This window comes from Paramormyrops kingsleyae, chromosome 25 (assembly GCF_048594095.1).
Source record: "Paramormyrops kingsleyae isolate MSU_618 chromosome 25, PKINGS_0.4, whole genome shotgun sequence".
Taxonomy (NCBI): Eukaryota; Metazoa; Chordata; class Actinopteri; order Osteoglossiformes; family Mormyridae; genus Paramormyrops; species Paramormyrops kingsleyae.
Window position 1 is genome coordinate 24,198,171 of NC_132821.1, and position 15,258 is coordinate 24,213,428.

Below are 15,258 nucleotides of genomic sequence, written 5' to 3' on the forward strand. Positions count from 1 at the left end.
AGCAAGAAATAACCCAGGACGGTGTGCCAACCCATCACAGGGCACACACACACACACACACACTTGTAATCATATCTTTGTGGGGACCACTCATCAATTTCTATGGGAAAAATGCTAGTGCTAACTGTGACAACCTTAACCTCTACCCAGCCCGTAACCATAACCATAAGTAACCAAACAAAATACAGGAGTTTTTGCATTCTTGCTTTTTTGATTGCAGTCATGGATTTGTAGAAAATTGAGTTTTCCCTTTTGGGGACCCATAAGGTAAAAAAAGGGTATTCATCATGTTGTAGGGACATTTGGTCCCCACAAGGTAAGGTGTATTTGGACTCCCCTACACACACACTATTCACACCTACTGACAATCTGGCAACTCCGCTTAACTCCGCTCCTTGGATTGTGGAGGGAAACTGGAGAACCCAGAGGAAACCCCATGACAGCACAGGGAGAACATGGAAACAGTTTATAACCACTGCAGCTTTTGTATTTTATTTTGAATACATTTTATTTTCACTATAAAGGATTCATAACTAAATGTCCTTCACGATGCTCTGGTTAGTTTTCAGATATCCTGCCTGTGATTTTCTTTTTTGTTCCCTGAAAATGAATTTATGTTTAGATACTGAGACACTAAGGGAAGCAGGCTAAATGCGACGGGAGTGATATTACAGGCCGGAGGAGAGATCGGAGCAGATGTTAAAGTGAGAGTTTAAATTCTAACCCCTGGCAATGGGACTTTTATTGCAGTGGCAGATCACTGACTCGCCGTAAAAGTAAAAGTCGGAATGAAATGGGAGAGGAGATTGCTAAGGAGCCTATTTTTATCAAGCACCTACAAATCCCAGCTCGCAAATGGTATTCTACCACAAATGGCAACAGAGAAGATTCAATTCCCAGTCCCAGCTGCTGTTGTATCCACAAGGGTGGAAAATATTTGTCTGTTTGTGTGGGTATAGTATCCAAGCTTTGAAAACTGTGCTAACTATTCATCCATCCATCCATGTTCCATACATTTTATAGGGCACAGTGTTGTGGGGAGACAATCATACTTATTTCTGTATAAACAGTGTTGGGGAAGTTACTCAAAAAAGTAATGGAAAGAGGTGGAAAGATCAGATCCAGAAAGTACAAATGCAAACCAAGATTTGGTTTCAGCCAACCTGTTGAGTATAAAGTGTCACAGTCACAAAGTACATTCCACTTCTCTCTGTAATGGATTACTTCTGTAAGTAACTTCCCCAACAATGTGTATAAATGATGTAGGAATGTATTACAATACACCCATGTAAAGCACCTTGGAATGACTCTGTTGAATGAATTGATCTCAGGAAGCGCAGGACGGGAGGCAGGGGGACATCATGGATGGGACTGCAGTAAGACAATACTGTACACACACACACACACACACACACACACACACGCACTAACACACACACAATCGTGTAATCATATCTTTTTGGGGACTGCTCATTCATTTCTATATGTGAAAAATACTAATGCTAAATATCACAACCTTAACCCCTCCCCAGACGTAACCATAACCATGAGTAACCAAACGAAATACAAGAGTTTTTAGTTTTTTCATTGCAGTCATGGATTTTGGGGAAACTGGTCCCCATAAGGTAAAAAAAAAAACAGGTATCCATCACATTGTGGGGACATTTGGTCCCCACAAGGTAAAGTATACGTGGACCACAAACACACAGACACACACACAGAGAAGGGGACAGGACCTGAACCAACCAGGTACAAAGTTACACTGCTAACTACTGCGCCACCACTCCCCCATGTGCGTACTAATAATTACTATACACCCTCTCCTCACTCAGCATCCGCGTTCCTTTCCAATAATCGGGTCAATCAGCAAGATGGTATTTAAGTGAAAATTATGGTAGCCTGGGTGTGACCGCCACTGTACTTATGACTTTGCTTAGGCTTCCATAATCAGTTTCTTCTGTGAGCACTTTTAACAGGATCCTGTACATACTACTGCTGCAGGTCCTGAATCTGGTCCTGAATGGGCCTCGTTGGACGTCGTAGGCCACGTTGGACGCAGTGGGCCATGTTGGACGCATGAGCCGCATTGGACGCACTGGGCCACATTGGATGCAGTGGGCCACATTGGATGCAGTGGGCTGCATTGGACACACTGGGCTATGTTGGATGCAGTGGGCCATGTTGGACGCATGAGCCGCATTGCACGCACTGGGCCACATTGGACGCAGTGAGCCACATTGAACACACTGGGCCACATTGGACGCAGTGGGCTGCATTGGACACACTGGGCAACGTTGGATGCAGTGGGCAACGTTGGACACATGAGCTGCGTTGGGCTGCATATCAGAGAAATCCCCCGGAATCCCCTAATGAAAATTAACCTAAAATAAGTTTCAGCGGCGTTCATCTACACTAGCAAGTTGGAAAATAAAACCTCCATTACAGAGATAATTAATTAGCTGCGTTACTGAGTTCCGTCTTTCCCCATGCGCTGAGAACGAAGATGGACGTTGTGTTTATTCATAATTAAGTCCAATGCCCCTGCGATTTCCTACTAAACGGAGAGAGAATATTGCCCTTTTTTTTGCAAATTTATAATTTAACACAAGCGATCTAGGACTGGGTGGGGGGGAACGCATTCTTCTGTTAACGAGGTCGCGAGATTTAACGAGGCCATAAGCAGAAGACACGTGCAATAATCAACGGGTTCCTGAGCCCGGTTCAGGTGAGCCCAGGAACCCACCCGTTCTACCAGCTCGATAAAATTGACATTACCTCTAAGCAGCGCTCAGAACGTTCTGGAAGCGTGCTGATTAGAGCAAGCCCGGCATCTCTAACGAGATCCGGAGGCGCGCTGCCATTTAACGAGACTCACATGCACGAGACACCTCACGCTGTCGAAGGGTGAGCGGCTCGCCACTTATCAATTTAATTATTTCATTTTAATATGTATAAACATTTTCCTGTCTGTCCCAAAAAGAAATCGATGGCATTTGAGCCATGAGAAAATTTCAAGAAATGGATTAAAATGTCCCATATCCTTAAAGTGACATAATGCATGATGAAACCATGCTTAAATAATAGCCATTACAGCTACTGATGTTTTCCCAAGCTCAGTGTCTGAAAGAGTGAATAGACTGTACATATAGGCTGGCACTGAAAGAGAGAAAGCATAAAACATAGGAAAACCAATCCTGATGAGAGAAAAGGTACTCTAACATGATGGATTCCTCAGCTAAATCACTCCGAAAACCACACCTTGCCGCCATCTTTTTTCCTGGCAAATCAAATGGCCGGAACAAACCACCACAGAAAAGATGGGGGAGGCGAGGCCACTCGGGAGGGAGCGAAGAATATTATCAGGGTGCAGAGGGCACCGGGGTCTGAGATCAGCAGCATTGCAGCTGGACGGTGCTTCCCATTCTGCCATGACAGATTAGCCAACCGGATCATCCCAAACAGGGATAGCTGGGCTTGAGAAAAGCATGGAATATACCATTTGTCTGTTGGGATGGGGGGGGGGGGGCTATGTGGCAAGGCACCACCAGGCCTGTGAGGTAATCAAACAAATGACACGTAAAAATTCAAACACTAATGCTCACCGCCCACCACCTCGCCGAGCTTCCAGGCATTATTCACTACCATCGTTTCCCCTCTCATGGCTTGTTCCAATTCCCCTCCTCCGTAACTTGGCGCTGTCCAAGCAGTCCTTCTCGCACCTTAGGTAGTTGAATAATGTCTTCCAGGTCTTATCGGGAGGTATAAATAAAGGCCGATTGTTGTGATGAATGCAGGGCAGCAGGAGACTAATGCAGAGAGGGACGGAGGGGGAGATGCGGATGCAAGGCACAGTGCATTATGGGAGAATGGATGGTTCAGGCTGCTCTAGGAGCTGTAAATAACCAGGAATGGATCATGGACTAACAAAAAAGAATCGAAAGATGATACAAAGTAAGCCATTTTCAGTTAACCATTTCTCAGCCGTTCTTTAAACATTAGACCGTTACGTATATTAATGGGTGGTTATCGCAGAACAAATGAAGCGGCCGCATTTAAGCAGCCACTTCCACTTCTCGCTTCTAAAGCAGCATGGCAGGAATCCGCTCTGCCGTGGCGTACATCGATCTGCAAGGCCCTGAACCACGCCGCGTCGATAACAGTCAACGCTCAATGTCAATGATAGGCTTTGCTAATGCCAGACGGGGGCATCGAATGACCGGACGCCCTGAAGATCTCTGCAAAGTGGCTCATTTGGAATCACAGGTCACTGATTCTTTAAAAAATAGTCAATTTCGATGTTGCATCCATTGCAATTATCATTCCTCCGCCTGTATGAGTATTTTATCCCCAGATTACCCCAGATAACACAGGACACGAGGCAGGGGACACCAGTGCAATTAGCAGTTAATTATGTGCTTTTATCTAAATCAACCTACAGCTTTGCATTTATTTTATTGATTTTTTAAAATAAATATTCTTTACGTACGAATTAATGCATCATGTCCTAGGGGACAACAGCAGGACTGTGCCAAGGACTTGAACCTGCAATTAGTTACAAGTAATTATTAACAAGTCTGGGTTCATTATTTAAAGGTTACAATGCCTAGTGCATGTTTTCATCTCAAGGCCACCAGGGGCAGATTGGAACCGGATGAGTATCGGATGATATGTCAGCAATATGCAACAAAGAGACTGCCCCTTTAACAATTAAGCATTAAAAATAAAGTAACTATTAAAACACCGTGACCTCCTAATACGTGTCACCACACATTGGCATGAACCACAATGCTTACAGTTACATTTGACGTAAATAATACATTATAGGAACGGATACACAAGTATCATTTTTTGTCAGAATCGTTAAGGGCCAAGCTCCACCACCGGAACTCATCTCATTCACATTCCGGTCCATTGGCAACAATTCGACAACAGGCCATTGTCTTTTCATAGCTACTCTCCTTCTTCTAATTAAAGTACAATTCAATTGCGGGGCAATTAATTTCAGACGGCTGTCAGTCAGCTGTGAATAATGCATTAGGGGTGGTGACATACACTGAAAGAAAGTAATTTATGTCACACTTGGAGGAAAAAAAAGACACAGGAGGAAGAAAGGTGGATAAGATACGCCGGTAACAATATTGACTGAGTGGAACGTGAGCCTATTCCATCTATCTTGCCCAGAAACACTGAGTGCAGATTATCTGATCTCTGTAATGCAGTCCCTGCTCAGAGATACCCATTTGGATGCTCCTCACTTTAATGGCTGAACCATAAATCGGACACCAATCACAGCTCCTGCGCCGATGCTAAATCTTTCCCGATATCATTGCAGACAGTTATATTATACCTGACATTCAGTGAATAAGAAAATTTATGCCAGTCTTAAAGGAGACTTACAAGCGTACTAAGCAAATCCTAATCAGATTTCTACAGCGCGCACCTTGCTTTCGGGGAGGTTAGATTTAATGGTCGCCTGCATGCAAGGGGCGGAGCCCTGATTGAATTGTAGGCGGGGTCTCTGCAACGAAAAGGAAAAAACCAATGAGGCAGAGAGCTGAGAGACAGGGCCTATCAGGGCACAGATCCAGGTTGGCTTTCACAGGAAGGGAGTGATAAGGAAGATATTACACATTTAATCTGGGCTGCAGCAATAGCGGAAGGATAATTATGATGTTATCATCTACAGTACATTCATATTAACATACTGCTACTTTATCAACAGGGACAAACTCCTTTAAACAAGCGCATGACAGATATTGAAAAGCATACACAGGAATGGATCAAAAGTATGTAATTATACATATTTGGTTAATTCAGGTAATCTTCTTCAGAAATGATGCATGCATTTAAAAATATATAAAATTAAACCCACCCTGATGTTTTTTGCATTTCATACATAAGCTTCTGTCAATTTCCCTCAAATGTCACAGTCACTGATGCATGACCGTATCATCACACAACACTTATCTGACAGAAGGAGGCCGTCTTGAGGTGTTTGCAGAAGAAACATACAATGTGTACAGAAAACCAAAATGCTCAGAGGACATTTTCCCTCCATCTAAATGCTCTCCAAGCGTCCGGAAGGGGTGACCTGAAATCCCAATGTCATTTAAGCAGCCCGTTGGCAAGGAGACGCAACGTGACCGTAAGCGGAAGGCTTCTCCTGCCCTTCCGAACATGGGAGCTCCAACAAACACAGGCACTGCACCGGGACACCAAGGGGGGGGGGGGGGGGGGTCTTACCTGTGCGGGCTCACTGATCAGACACCGCCGGTCCCTCCTGAGTCACCGGCAGGTCCTCGCACTCTACAGGCGTGCACGAGAGAAAGTGAACGGCTATTAAACATGCACGGCACACACTTACATGTCATTTATACCCGTCCTGCAGCCGCTGCTTGAGTTTTACTACTTGCCAGCAATGCAGGAAGATGCACCGTTTCAGTGATCCAGGGGGGTGTGGGGGAGGGGGGATCGTCATTAGCGATTTCTGAGCAGCTCTGTCACAGCTTGGGAACATGGCCGGCTCGTGGGAGTTTTACTTACGCAAAAATGTTCTGAGGGCAGAAGGACAAATGATTGGTTCAGATTGATAAACAATCAGATGGTAGAGGAAGTGAGTGCAAGCAACTACAGGAGGCAGGACCAACCAATCAGATGTCTTGGTCAGACCTCCTCTAGTCGCTCGGACCCACCTCGTCTACAAGCTGATTGGTTATCTTACTGAACCAATCATTTTTTTCTTCTGCCCTCAGAACTCCCACGAGCACATGGCGCCCACAGCCGGTTAACTCAAGTTTGCGCTCGCTGGGATTCTCGTGACTTTGCTGTGGCAGGCACATGCTCGTGGAATGTGCCGGAACACAGAACGGTACGAGGACTCATCTAATATTTCTCGGAAGGTGGCTGGGGCGGGGTTGGCTGTCCTGGAGCGAAGCGCCGGAGGGGGCTGTGCCATATGTGGTAGGAATATCAGAAAAAGCCATGTAACATTCATGATCTGCCCTTGTCGGACAGCGCTTACACACACACTCAGGCAAGCACCCCCACCCCTTGGGCATTCGCCCAAACAGCTGGTGATATTTAAGGCCTTCTGGTACCATCCCGGTATCTCCCGGGTTCCTCAAACCTACAGAGAGTGAAACCAGGCAGGACCCCTCGCGAGGATGACCGACCTAGACCGTGACTCGTTCTACACAGTCGTCAACATCGCAATTGCGGAGGGGCGGGGGGGGGCCACTAAAGCGCACTTCGAATTTTCCCCCTATTTCCATAACTGCTCAGAAATTCATGCAATCAACCGTTCCCCAGAATACAGATTTCACTTCGCTGACAAGCCATTCGCATCAACAGCTAGCAAATATTTGAATGAAGCCCTTAGCATGAGCCGGAATTTAAAAAAAATGTCATTTAAACCTCTGGAGGGTAGCTAACCTTGAATGAAATAACCCCAAGCTATCCCAGTCACGTGTCAGTTTCACATCACTGTCTCACCGGGCATCTCATCTTCTGAAAGGACACTGAACACATTTTAAGCCTTGGGGTGAATATTATATTACAGCAAACCTACAGGAGCATGAGGACTGATGGATGAAAACATTCTATAGTTACAATTATTATTTATGCCGGCCCCGGGATTTGATCTAACGACCTTCCGATCATAGGCACAGCCCCCTAACCCACCGAGGAACACACCACCCCCACAGCACATCTACATATGTAAATATTTGTTTACTTGACACTTGCATTGCCAGCTGTCACTTTATTGCTAATTGCACACTATTCGTGGTTATTTATAATTACTGTTTAATGTTTATTGCTATTATGTTTCCTGTTACCACAGTCTTGAAGTCAGGCAAACAAGCATTTCATTGCACACTCTAGTGAGTGTAACTGTATGTGACAAATCAGACTTTGATCTGATTTGATTGTGGTCCGGTGCAGGGCTGTTTTGAGGCTTTTCGAGGGGCAGGTGCTCAAACATTAAAAAAGGGGGATCTGTAAAGCTCATACTCAAGATCACAAATCCGCTTTGGGCAAAACAAGCAGATGATGGGGCACCTCAGCGCCGTCCACCCCAACCGTACCTAGTCTGGAGTACCTTTGGTAGCTTACATGCATTTGCAGGTGGGCCCTTGAAGGTCTGTTTAATGTGGCTCACTCCCCTGTTGCTATATAACCTACTGTGCCGGTGCCGTGCAGAGAGCGATGGCTGGAATCCGTTACAGTGGAAAACAGAAATAAAACGAAAAACTTCTGGGATAGTGCTTTACCATCACATTAGGCCCTTGAGCTGACATGGTGAGTGATTTTGAAAATTTAGTGCGCGGAATACTCGGTACTCGAAAGCCACGCTCCGCTTGCGCTGTCGGAGTCGGTGGCATTTCGCAGGAGAACAGCTGATTGGCCAATTGCCTCGTCCAATGGCTTATGTCATCTTGAATGACCGGCGACCATAAAACTCGTTGATGCCAGCGGTGCAAGAAATGAAACTAGACTGATTTATGATGTTCCTTACACTTTACCAAGCCGGTCTATGAAAAAAAATTAGCCGGAAAAACAGCAGGGTTTTATTTATCGATTCAGTCCAGCGCTCTGATCCGCGGTGAGCATGACTGTTTACTCTGAAGGGACTTTTTAAGAAACAGGAAAAAAATCCATCACAAAGAAAACGCTGGGGAGAAAGCCCAACAGGATTCGGAGACCACGAGGCCATCTGTGCCTGTCATCCCATCAGGCGACATAGGCGGCTGCCTAGGGCGACATCGCCTGAAAGATGCTGACTTAGCAAGGCAGTTTCACTCTATCTCAGACAGGGGGCGCCAGTGGTGACGTTTGCCAAGGGTGGCACATGCATTCAGCTCAGTACAGAAGGCCGGGACCAATGGCCTTCAGTGAGAATAACAAGCTGTCAAACAGAGACGGGAGCTATGTATTTATACTTTCAGTAAACCCAACAGCAAGGGTCTCCATCTCCGTTCTTGGAAAGCTACCTTCCAGTAGGTTTTCTACCATACCCGGCTTCTGATGAGCCACACCTGCTCCTGGTATTTACCTAACAGGTGTGACTCATCAGAAGCCGGGTATGATAGAAAACCTACTGGACGGTAGCTCTTCAGGACCGGAGATGGAGACCCGTCCCCTACAGTCACCATGATGCTCACATCTTAGAACCAATAAATCTCAATCTGTTCAAATATCACTAAGCTCCAAAGACATTCACAGTAAAATGTCATATTTCTATTAGAGGACGGGGGTGTTCCACAAAGCAGGATTTTTGAGTTGGCTAGGTTAATTTAAGAAAGAAGTCATGATTATCCAATAGGAGTGCTCCTTACCTAAACTGTAATTGGACGATCATTACTTCTAACTTAAGGTTAATCCAGCTAACTCAGAAATCCTGCTTCAAGAAACTCCCCCCCCAAGACCTGCCTATCAAGTAAACACTGTTAGACAGACCCAATGCAGACAGACTCAATGCAGCACCACTGTTCCCCTGAATAACAGCTCCAATGCGGCTCCAACCCTAATGTAACACTGCAGTCAAGCAACGATGCCACCTGGTGTTTTAAAGCCTCAATGCAAATAGGAAGCGATGACAGAAGGTGGACGGGGGTTCTGTTTATTGTGTTGCTATACAGCTCCCCCCCCCCCCCCCCCACCCCTTTAAAAAGCAGCACCATCGCCACAGAAGTAACCACAAACAAATATAATTTAAGAAAATAGCACAGGTTGCTGTGTCTCTCATCAGGTGGTCGCCAGTTCGAATCCCAGGATCGGCAGAGGAATTCCACCAGGGGGCCCCTAAGCAAGGCCCTTAGCGCTCAGTAGCTCCAGCGACTGCCCAACCCTGCTTCCTCTCAAAAAAAAAAAAAAAGTATGTGACTTTGGATAAAGGCATCACATAATTAAGTAAAATGGAATCAAAATGAAAGGATCCTCAACAGCCAAACAGCTGAACGTGGAAAGGCTGTTGGACCAGCAGACCTTCATGACAATGCAGCTACATCTCTCCCCTGTACGACTCCGCACACAGGCCCAACGTCGCAGTTAACGACGCCTCTTCAAAAAACATTTTGGAGAGCCCTGACACCGATTTCAAAGTCATGCGGCCCTGTGCGTAGGAGACCCTCATTTGAGGTTTACAGTGGGCAGCATCTGCTTGACGCGCCACAGAAATGACAAACAGGACAACGTCAAAACTGCTGCTATCAAGAAGTGGCAAGAAAAAAAAGATCCACAAATTACTCCTTAAAAAAAAACAGAGCACTTAGTCACTCTAGCCCATAAAACATTTTGACAACTACAGACCTTATTTTCTTCAGTGAAATGTAAATTTTGTCATAACTACCCGCTTAATTACAGCCATAAGCGTGATTATGTAAATTGCGGGATGTCAAGCAGAGCGAGGACCCCCCTGCTTTCATGCTGCGGGGCAGATGGAGATGCTGAAACCTTGACAGGGAAGCTGACATGGGGAGGAGAAGCAGCTGTTTTCCACATCTTTGGGAAACAGAAATGGGGGGGCTATAATCCAATCTGAGGTTTATGGGATCAGAGCCATGAAGTACATTGAAAGCTTGAGGTTGGGGTGGCGGGGGAGGGGCGGGGTGGGGTGGGGTGTGGCAGCGGCGATCATTGATTTTTATTCTTTCCAGGTTAAATTGATTACTCTTGCTTGAGACTGAACAAATGTGAGAAAACATTGGCCTTTATCTGAAATCAGGACTTGCTCACAGATTAATGGCTGCCTATTATATCTGCCAGTTATGATTTGTAGCTGCCCGGCTGCCCGCTACAGTTCTGCATGTAGTGTTAGCAAGGATTTTCTAGCACTTTCTGCATCAATCTGACCCTCAAACGTCATGCATTAAGAATTAACCGTCATGCATATATGTGTATGTGTGGATGTATGTGTTATGTACCAAATGTCCCCAAAATGTGATAAAAAACTTGTTATTTTGATGTTGTGGGGACCATTTTTTCAGTCCCCACTGCAACTGAAAAACTAAAAAAGCGTAAGTCTTGTATTTTGTTTGGTTAGTTATGGTTAAGGTTAGGGCTGGGTAGGGGTTAAGGTCATCATCGCTGGGATTAGGGTTTTTCCCATATAAATGAATGGAGAGTCCCCACAAAGATGTAAATACAAATGTGTGTGTGTGTGTATGTGTGTGATCTGTCAGTGAGAAAAATGAAAGTTATGAGCACAGGATTTGCAGCTAACTGGTGCTGACATGCAAGGATACAGGCAGCTTTTGACTCCCTGGAACAACCATCAACAACAAAGGATCCAGCAGTCAGAATGACACTTGGCAAGGCTGTGAAGGAGGACCTGAAAGAAACCTGCAAAAGCACAAATTGCCTTATAATAACAAAGACCAGATTTGTTCAGATTTGTTGTTCTCTTTTCTGTGACTCTTTATGAGCGTAAAAGCAGGACAATGGAGAAGCAGAACTGGAAGAGAAGTCTTTTAAGAATAGCGTGAACCACATGTAAAACAAGCGGATTCTTGATCAAAGCACACCTGAACTTTCACTCAAAGCATAACTGAGCAGTGCACTGATTGGAAAAGCTGAAGGTGAACCAGAACGAGGACAGAAGGACTCAATTGTCACAAAAATTAATGCAGGAAGCTCTAAGACCTGAACAGAAGGCAGACAGTTCTAGAGAAATCTTGTCCATGTGGACACCGTGAACTGACTCCACTGGGCAGCATTTAATAATATCAGGTGTAACATTTTTGCTTGTCAAATAACAATGACTGAAGGTAGCCATGTAACAATATCATAATGCACACTATAAGTAAAGAACCCAGATGCAAAACCCCACACTACCCTGGGCTGTGTCAAGCAAGACCCAAAGCTGGTTGTGTTTTCCTGTTTCACACACTCTGAAACTGACACTAAAAGTCGCTCTTCTTTCCTGCGGTCCTGTCACATGGCTGTATACTGCCATCTTTACACAAAGCATGTCTTGCAATGACACTGCTCTACTGACTGACAGAGAAACACCACTGCATCAAGAACGACCACCTACGTAATTTCTATTGTCACTTTGTCTCTACCCTCATATCACTGCCCTGCTGAGAGCTTTGGATCCAACAAACGTCCGTGTTAGATATTTATTGGGCCAAATTAACAACAAAATACGCTTCGCTGCGTAAACAATCAGTTTGAAGACATACTTTTATAAACATAACGGCCGCTTGATGTCTTCACAAAATAACCCAAACTTGCTGCGATTTAATTTTTCGCATTTAGATTGAAACAATTATCTGCTCCATAAAGTGTAATTGACTCCTCAATGACGCCCGTCACAAAGGCTTTCATACGCAACAGCCCGCGGGAACACAGCCTGAATGGAGGTGTAACTAGGTACTTTGTAAAACCTGCAGTTATAGCTGTGTTTAGTGTTGTGAATACAACAGAGGTGTTGATTCAACTGAATATTATGCCCGTTTAAGCATTCACGTTTCTCGCAGTATATTAAGACGATAAGGGGCAAAACACTAGCGGGAAGGACATCACATTGTCCACTAGGGCTGGGCAATTAATCGAATTTTAATTTCATTTAAGATGCTGGCTTCCAATGGTTATCAAAACAAAATCGTTGAGATAAATGATTATTGTGTCGAATTTCGTTTTGCATGGATGCTCCTGTTTTGTCTTATGTTATAAAAAAAAGTGCACTCCCTTTCAGTCCATTTCTTTTTTGTTTCTCAGATCAATTACATTTAGAGTCCAAGCAAATAAAAAATTAAATGTTTTTTAAGTTCAAGAGATGCATGATGTTTTCAAAGTCAGTGAGTAATCGTGTTAAATAATTGTGATCTCAGTATTGATCAAATTAATCGTGATTATGATTTTTGTCATAATCGAGCAGCCCCACTGTACACCCACACCTCCACAAATGCTGGACGCTGAAAATGACCACAATGCAGCTCAACTCATCAGCATCAACTACGAGCCGGCGGGGGCCGAACAGCCCGCATTGCTGACAGCATCAGTGCCCCCATCCCTCGGCGATTTGAAAGGGCTCTGCAAATTTGCAGGAGCACTGGACCCGAGCTGCAATGTTCCAGGCCATAAAACATTCACCGGTGTGTTTCTCCGCCAGAGTAGAGGATCTCACGGGGACTATTACGTGAGCTGTCTATGATGGTGACATCACCCCCCCCCCCCCCCCAACCCAACCCCTGAAGCTCAGGCAAGACTTTCATTGGTTCCTTGAGCTCCAGGCTTTAGTTCTGCAGGCTAATCCTCTTGCCTGGCGGCTCTGAAGGTTGCAGCAAAATAAGTTTGATCCCGCTTAGCACTGCAGCAAACGCAGACGCAACGGTAGCATGCAGAGCAGTCGCTTCCAGTTTTACAGTTTGCACGCACCGCACGCACGACTGTGGAAGTCGGCTCCGTGGACAATGGGGACTGTTTCATTCCCAACTGTAATATGCGCACAGTCTTAATTATGCCATACATTTTAAGTGTCACTGCAATTAGAACACACTGTAGCTTTGTTTAAATATGCGTGGCAACATTAAGAAATTCGTAGAGCCGTATACGAATACGCGCAAAGCTATCAGCCGAGATGGTACTAATGATATGAAAGCAAATATGTATTTTTTTCTGGCAGCGACATTAAATATTTGAAACAGAAAAGAACCTGCATTTTGGAAATAATATTTTTGTAATTCCACGTTCTGCACTTGTTTCTGCCTGCTCCTGTTCTACCAGTTGCTGTACCCACCTTGACCCCCTCATCTTCTGGGATCAACCAATTAACCTCCCACAATTCAATCCTAATCAACTTATTTGCCATGTACCAGAGTATATGCGTTCAATACACCTAGTACGACCTGCGAAGTTTGCATGCCTCTTGCTAAGCAAAGAAATTCAGCTGACAAACACACAACAAAATAATTCGCACTTGCACTTACTTTTAGGTATTTAAATATATTTTCACAAGACCTCATCGTACACTTAGAACTATATTAAATCTCTCACTAAAATTAATATTCATCGCCCCTATCTAATGAACCATTATAACATACCAATTAGTTATCTCATTTGGAATCCGTGACAATAATTAATAGCAAGATCTAATATTTTAGCTTAGATTTAGAATAGTTCCATCTGAAAGTCCTTGTTTAAATTACCCTATTCGTCGTCGGTGAGCAATATATCATTATGTCAACATGGAGCGCTTCTTTACCTGTCAAGCGCATTTAATAAAAATTGCAACCTTAACATTTTTTATGCCAGAGGTAAGATTAGAAGGTGTATGTAAGCGAAAATTAAAGATAACTATGCAAACTATAGGAAAAGCAAAGCGCCCGGTGAAAAGTGTAGTTTGAGTTTGATTTGAAATGATAATACACAATCTGTCATTAATACCAACTAACGGAATTGCGTGTTATAACTATGTGAATAATTTTCAGTTAACGAGTCTTAGTATATGCATTTTATAAAGTAACAGTTTTATATCGAACGCCTGAAAGATTTCAGTGTTTAAGCATTCAAATACACGGACGCATTGGCTACAAATCTCCGATTGTACCAGCAAAAGGGAAAATATTTTAACTCAAACTAGTTTACTTACTTTTGGTCTTCTAAGAACACACTGGATATTAGTAGGATCTTGCCATTTTCAGACAGCGTATTCACAGAGCATTTAAAATTGTGGGATTTATGTTGGGCATGGTGTTATAATAAGATTATTTTCAGAACGTCATGGTCACCCTCTGCACATCTCAGCCGCCAGGTGTCTCTAACGGCACCGCTGTGCATTATGTCTACGCTTTAAAGCAGGACTGTGAAACCATTAAAAAAAGTTATTGAATATGTCAAGGAACTTGCAACAATGGAGGGAAGTAATGTTAAATGTGCAATGCAGCAATAGACATAATTCCATACTTAAAACGGTAAGTTAACTAGAAATTAAAATACACACTGAATAAGACCTACACTGTTTTAAATCACTAGCACTCCTTAAAATTCTGTAAATTCTAGTCAGGCAATGTGCTGTAAATCTGTTTAGCCAAATACATTATACGCCTAAATTAGCACGAAAGTACTCCCAAAAACCAGCTTATTGTTAAAATTATATATAAACTACATTTTGACATTCAGTGACATAGTTTATACTGCAAGGACCCTTATGCATGGCTACCCGAAAAAATCGCCATAAACGTGATGTTTTTCGAGTACCACCGTCAGTACATAGCAGTCATACGAATATGAATAATAAAGATAATAACGTATCTA

At 44.0% G+C, this 15,258-nt stretch overlaps 1 protein-coding gene across 1 annotated transcript in view; it reads right to left on the bottom strand.

The window, feature by feature from the left end:
• The window catches only part of inpp4b (inositol polyphosphate-4-phosphatase type II B), a 150,207-nt gene extending 135,483 nt beyond the window's left edge, over positions 1-14,724 (bottom strand). Inside the window, exons 1-2 of the mRNA XM_072707703.1 lie at positions 14,594-14,724; positions 6,244-6,306 (exon numbers count right to left, since the gene is read on the bottom strand). The gene's annotated coding sequence lies outside the window, so the exon portion shown is untranslated. The remainder of the gene's footprint in view (positions 1-6,243; positions 6,307-14,593) is intronic.
• Between the last annotated feature and the right edge of the window lie 534 nt (positions 14,725-15,258).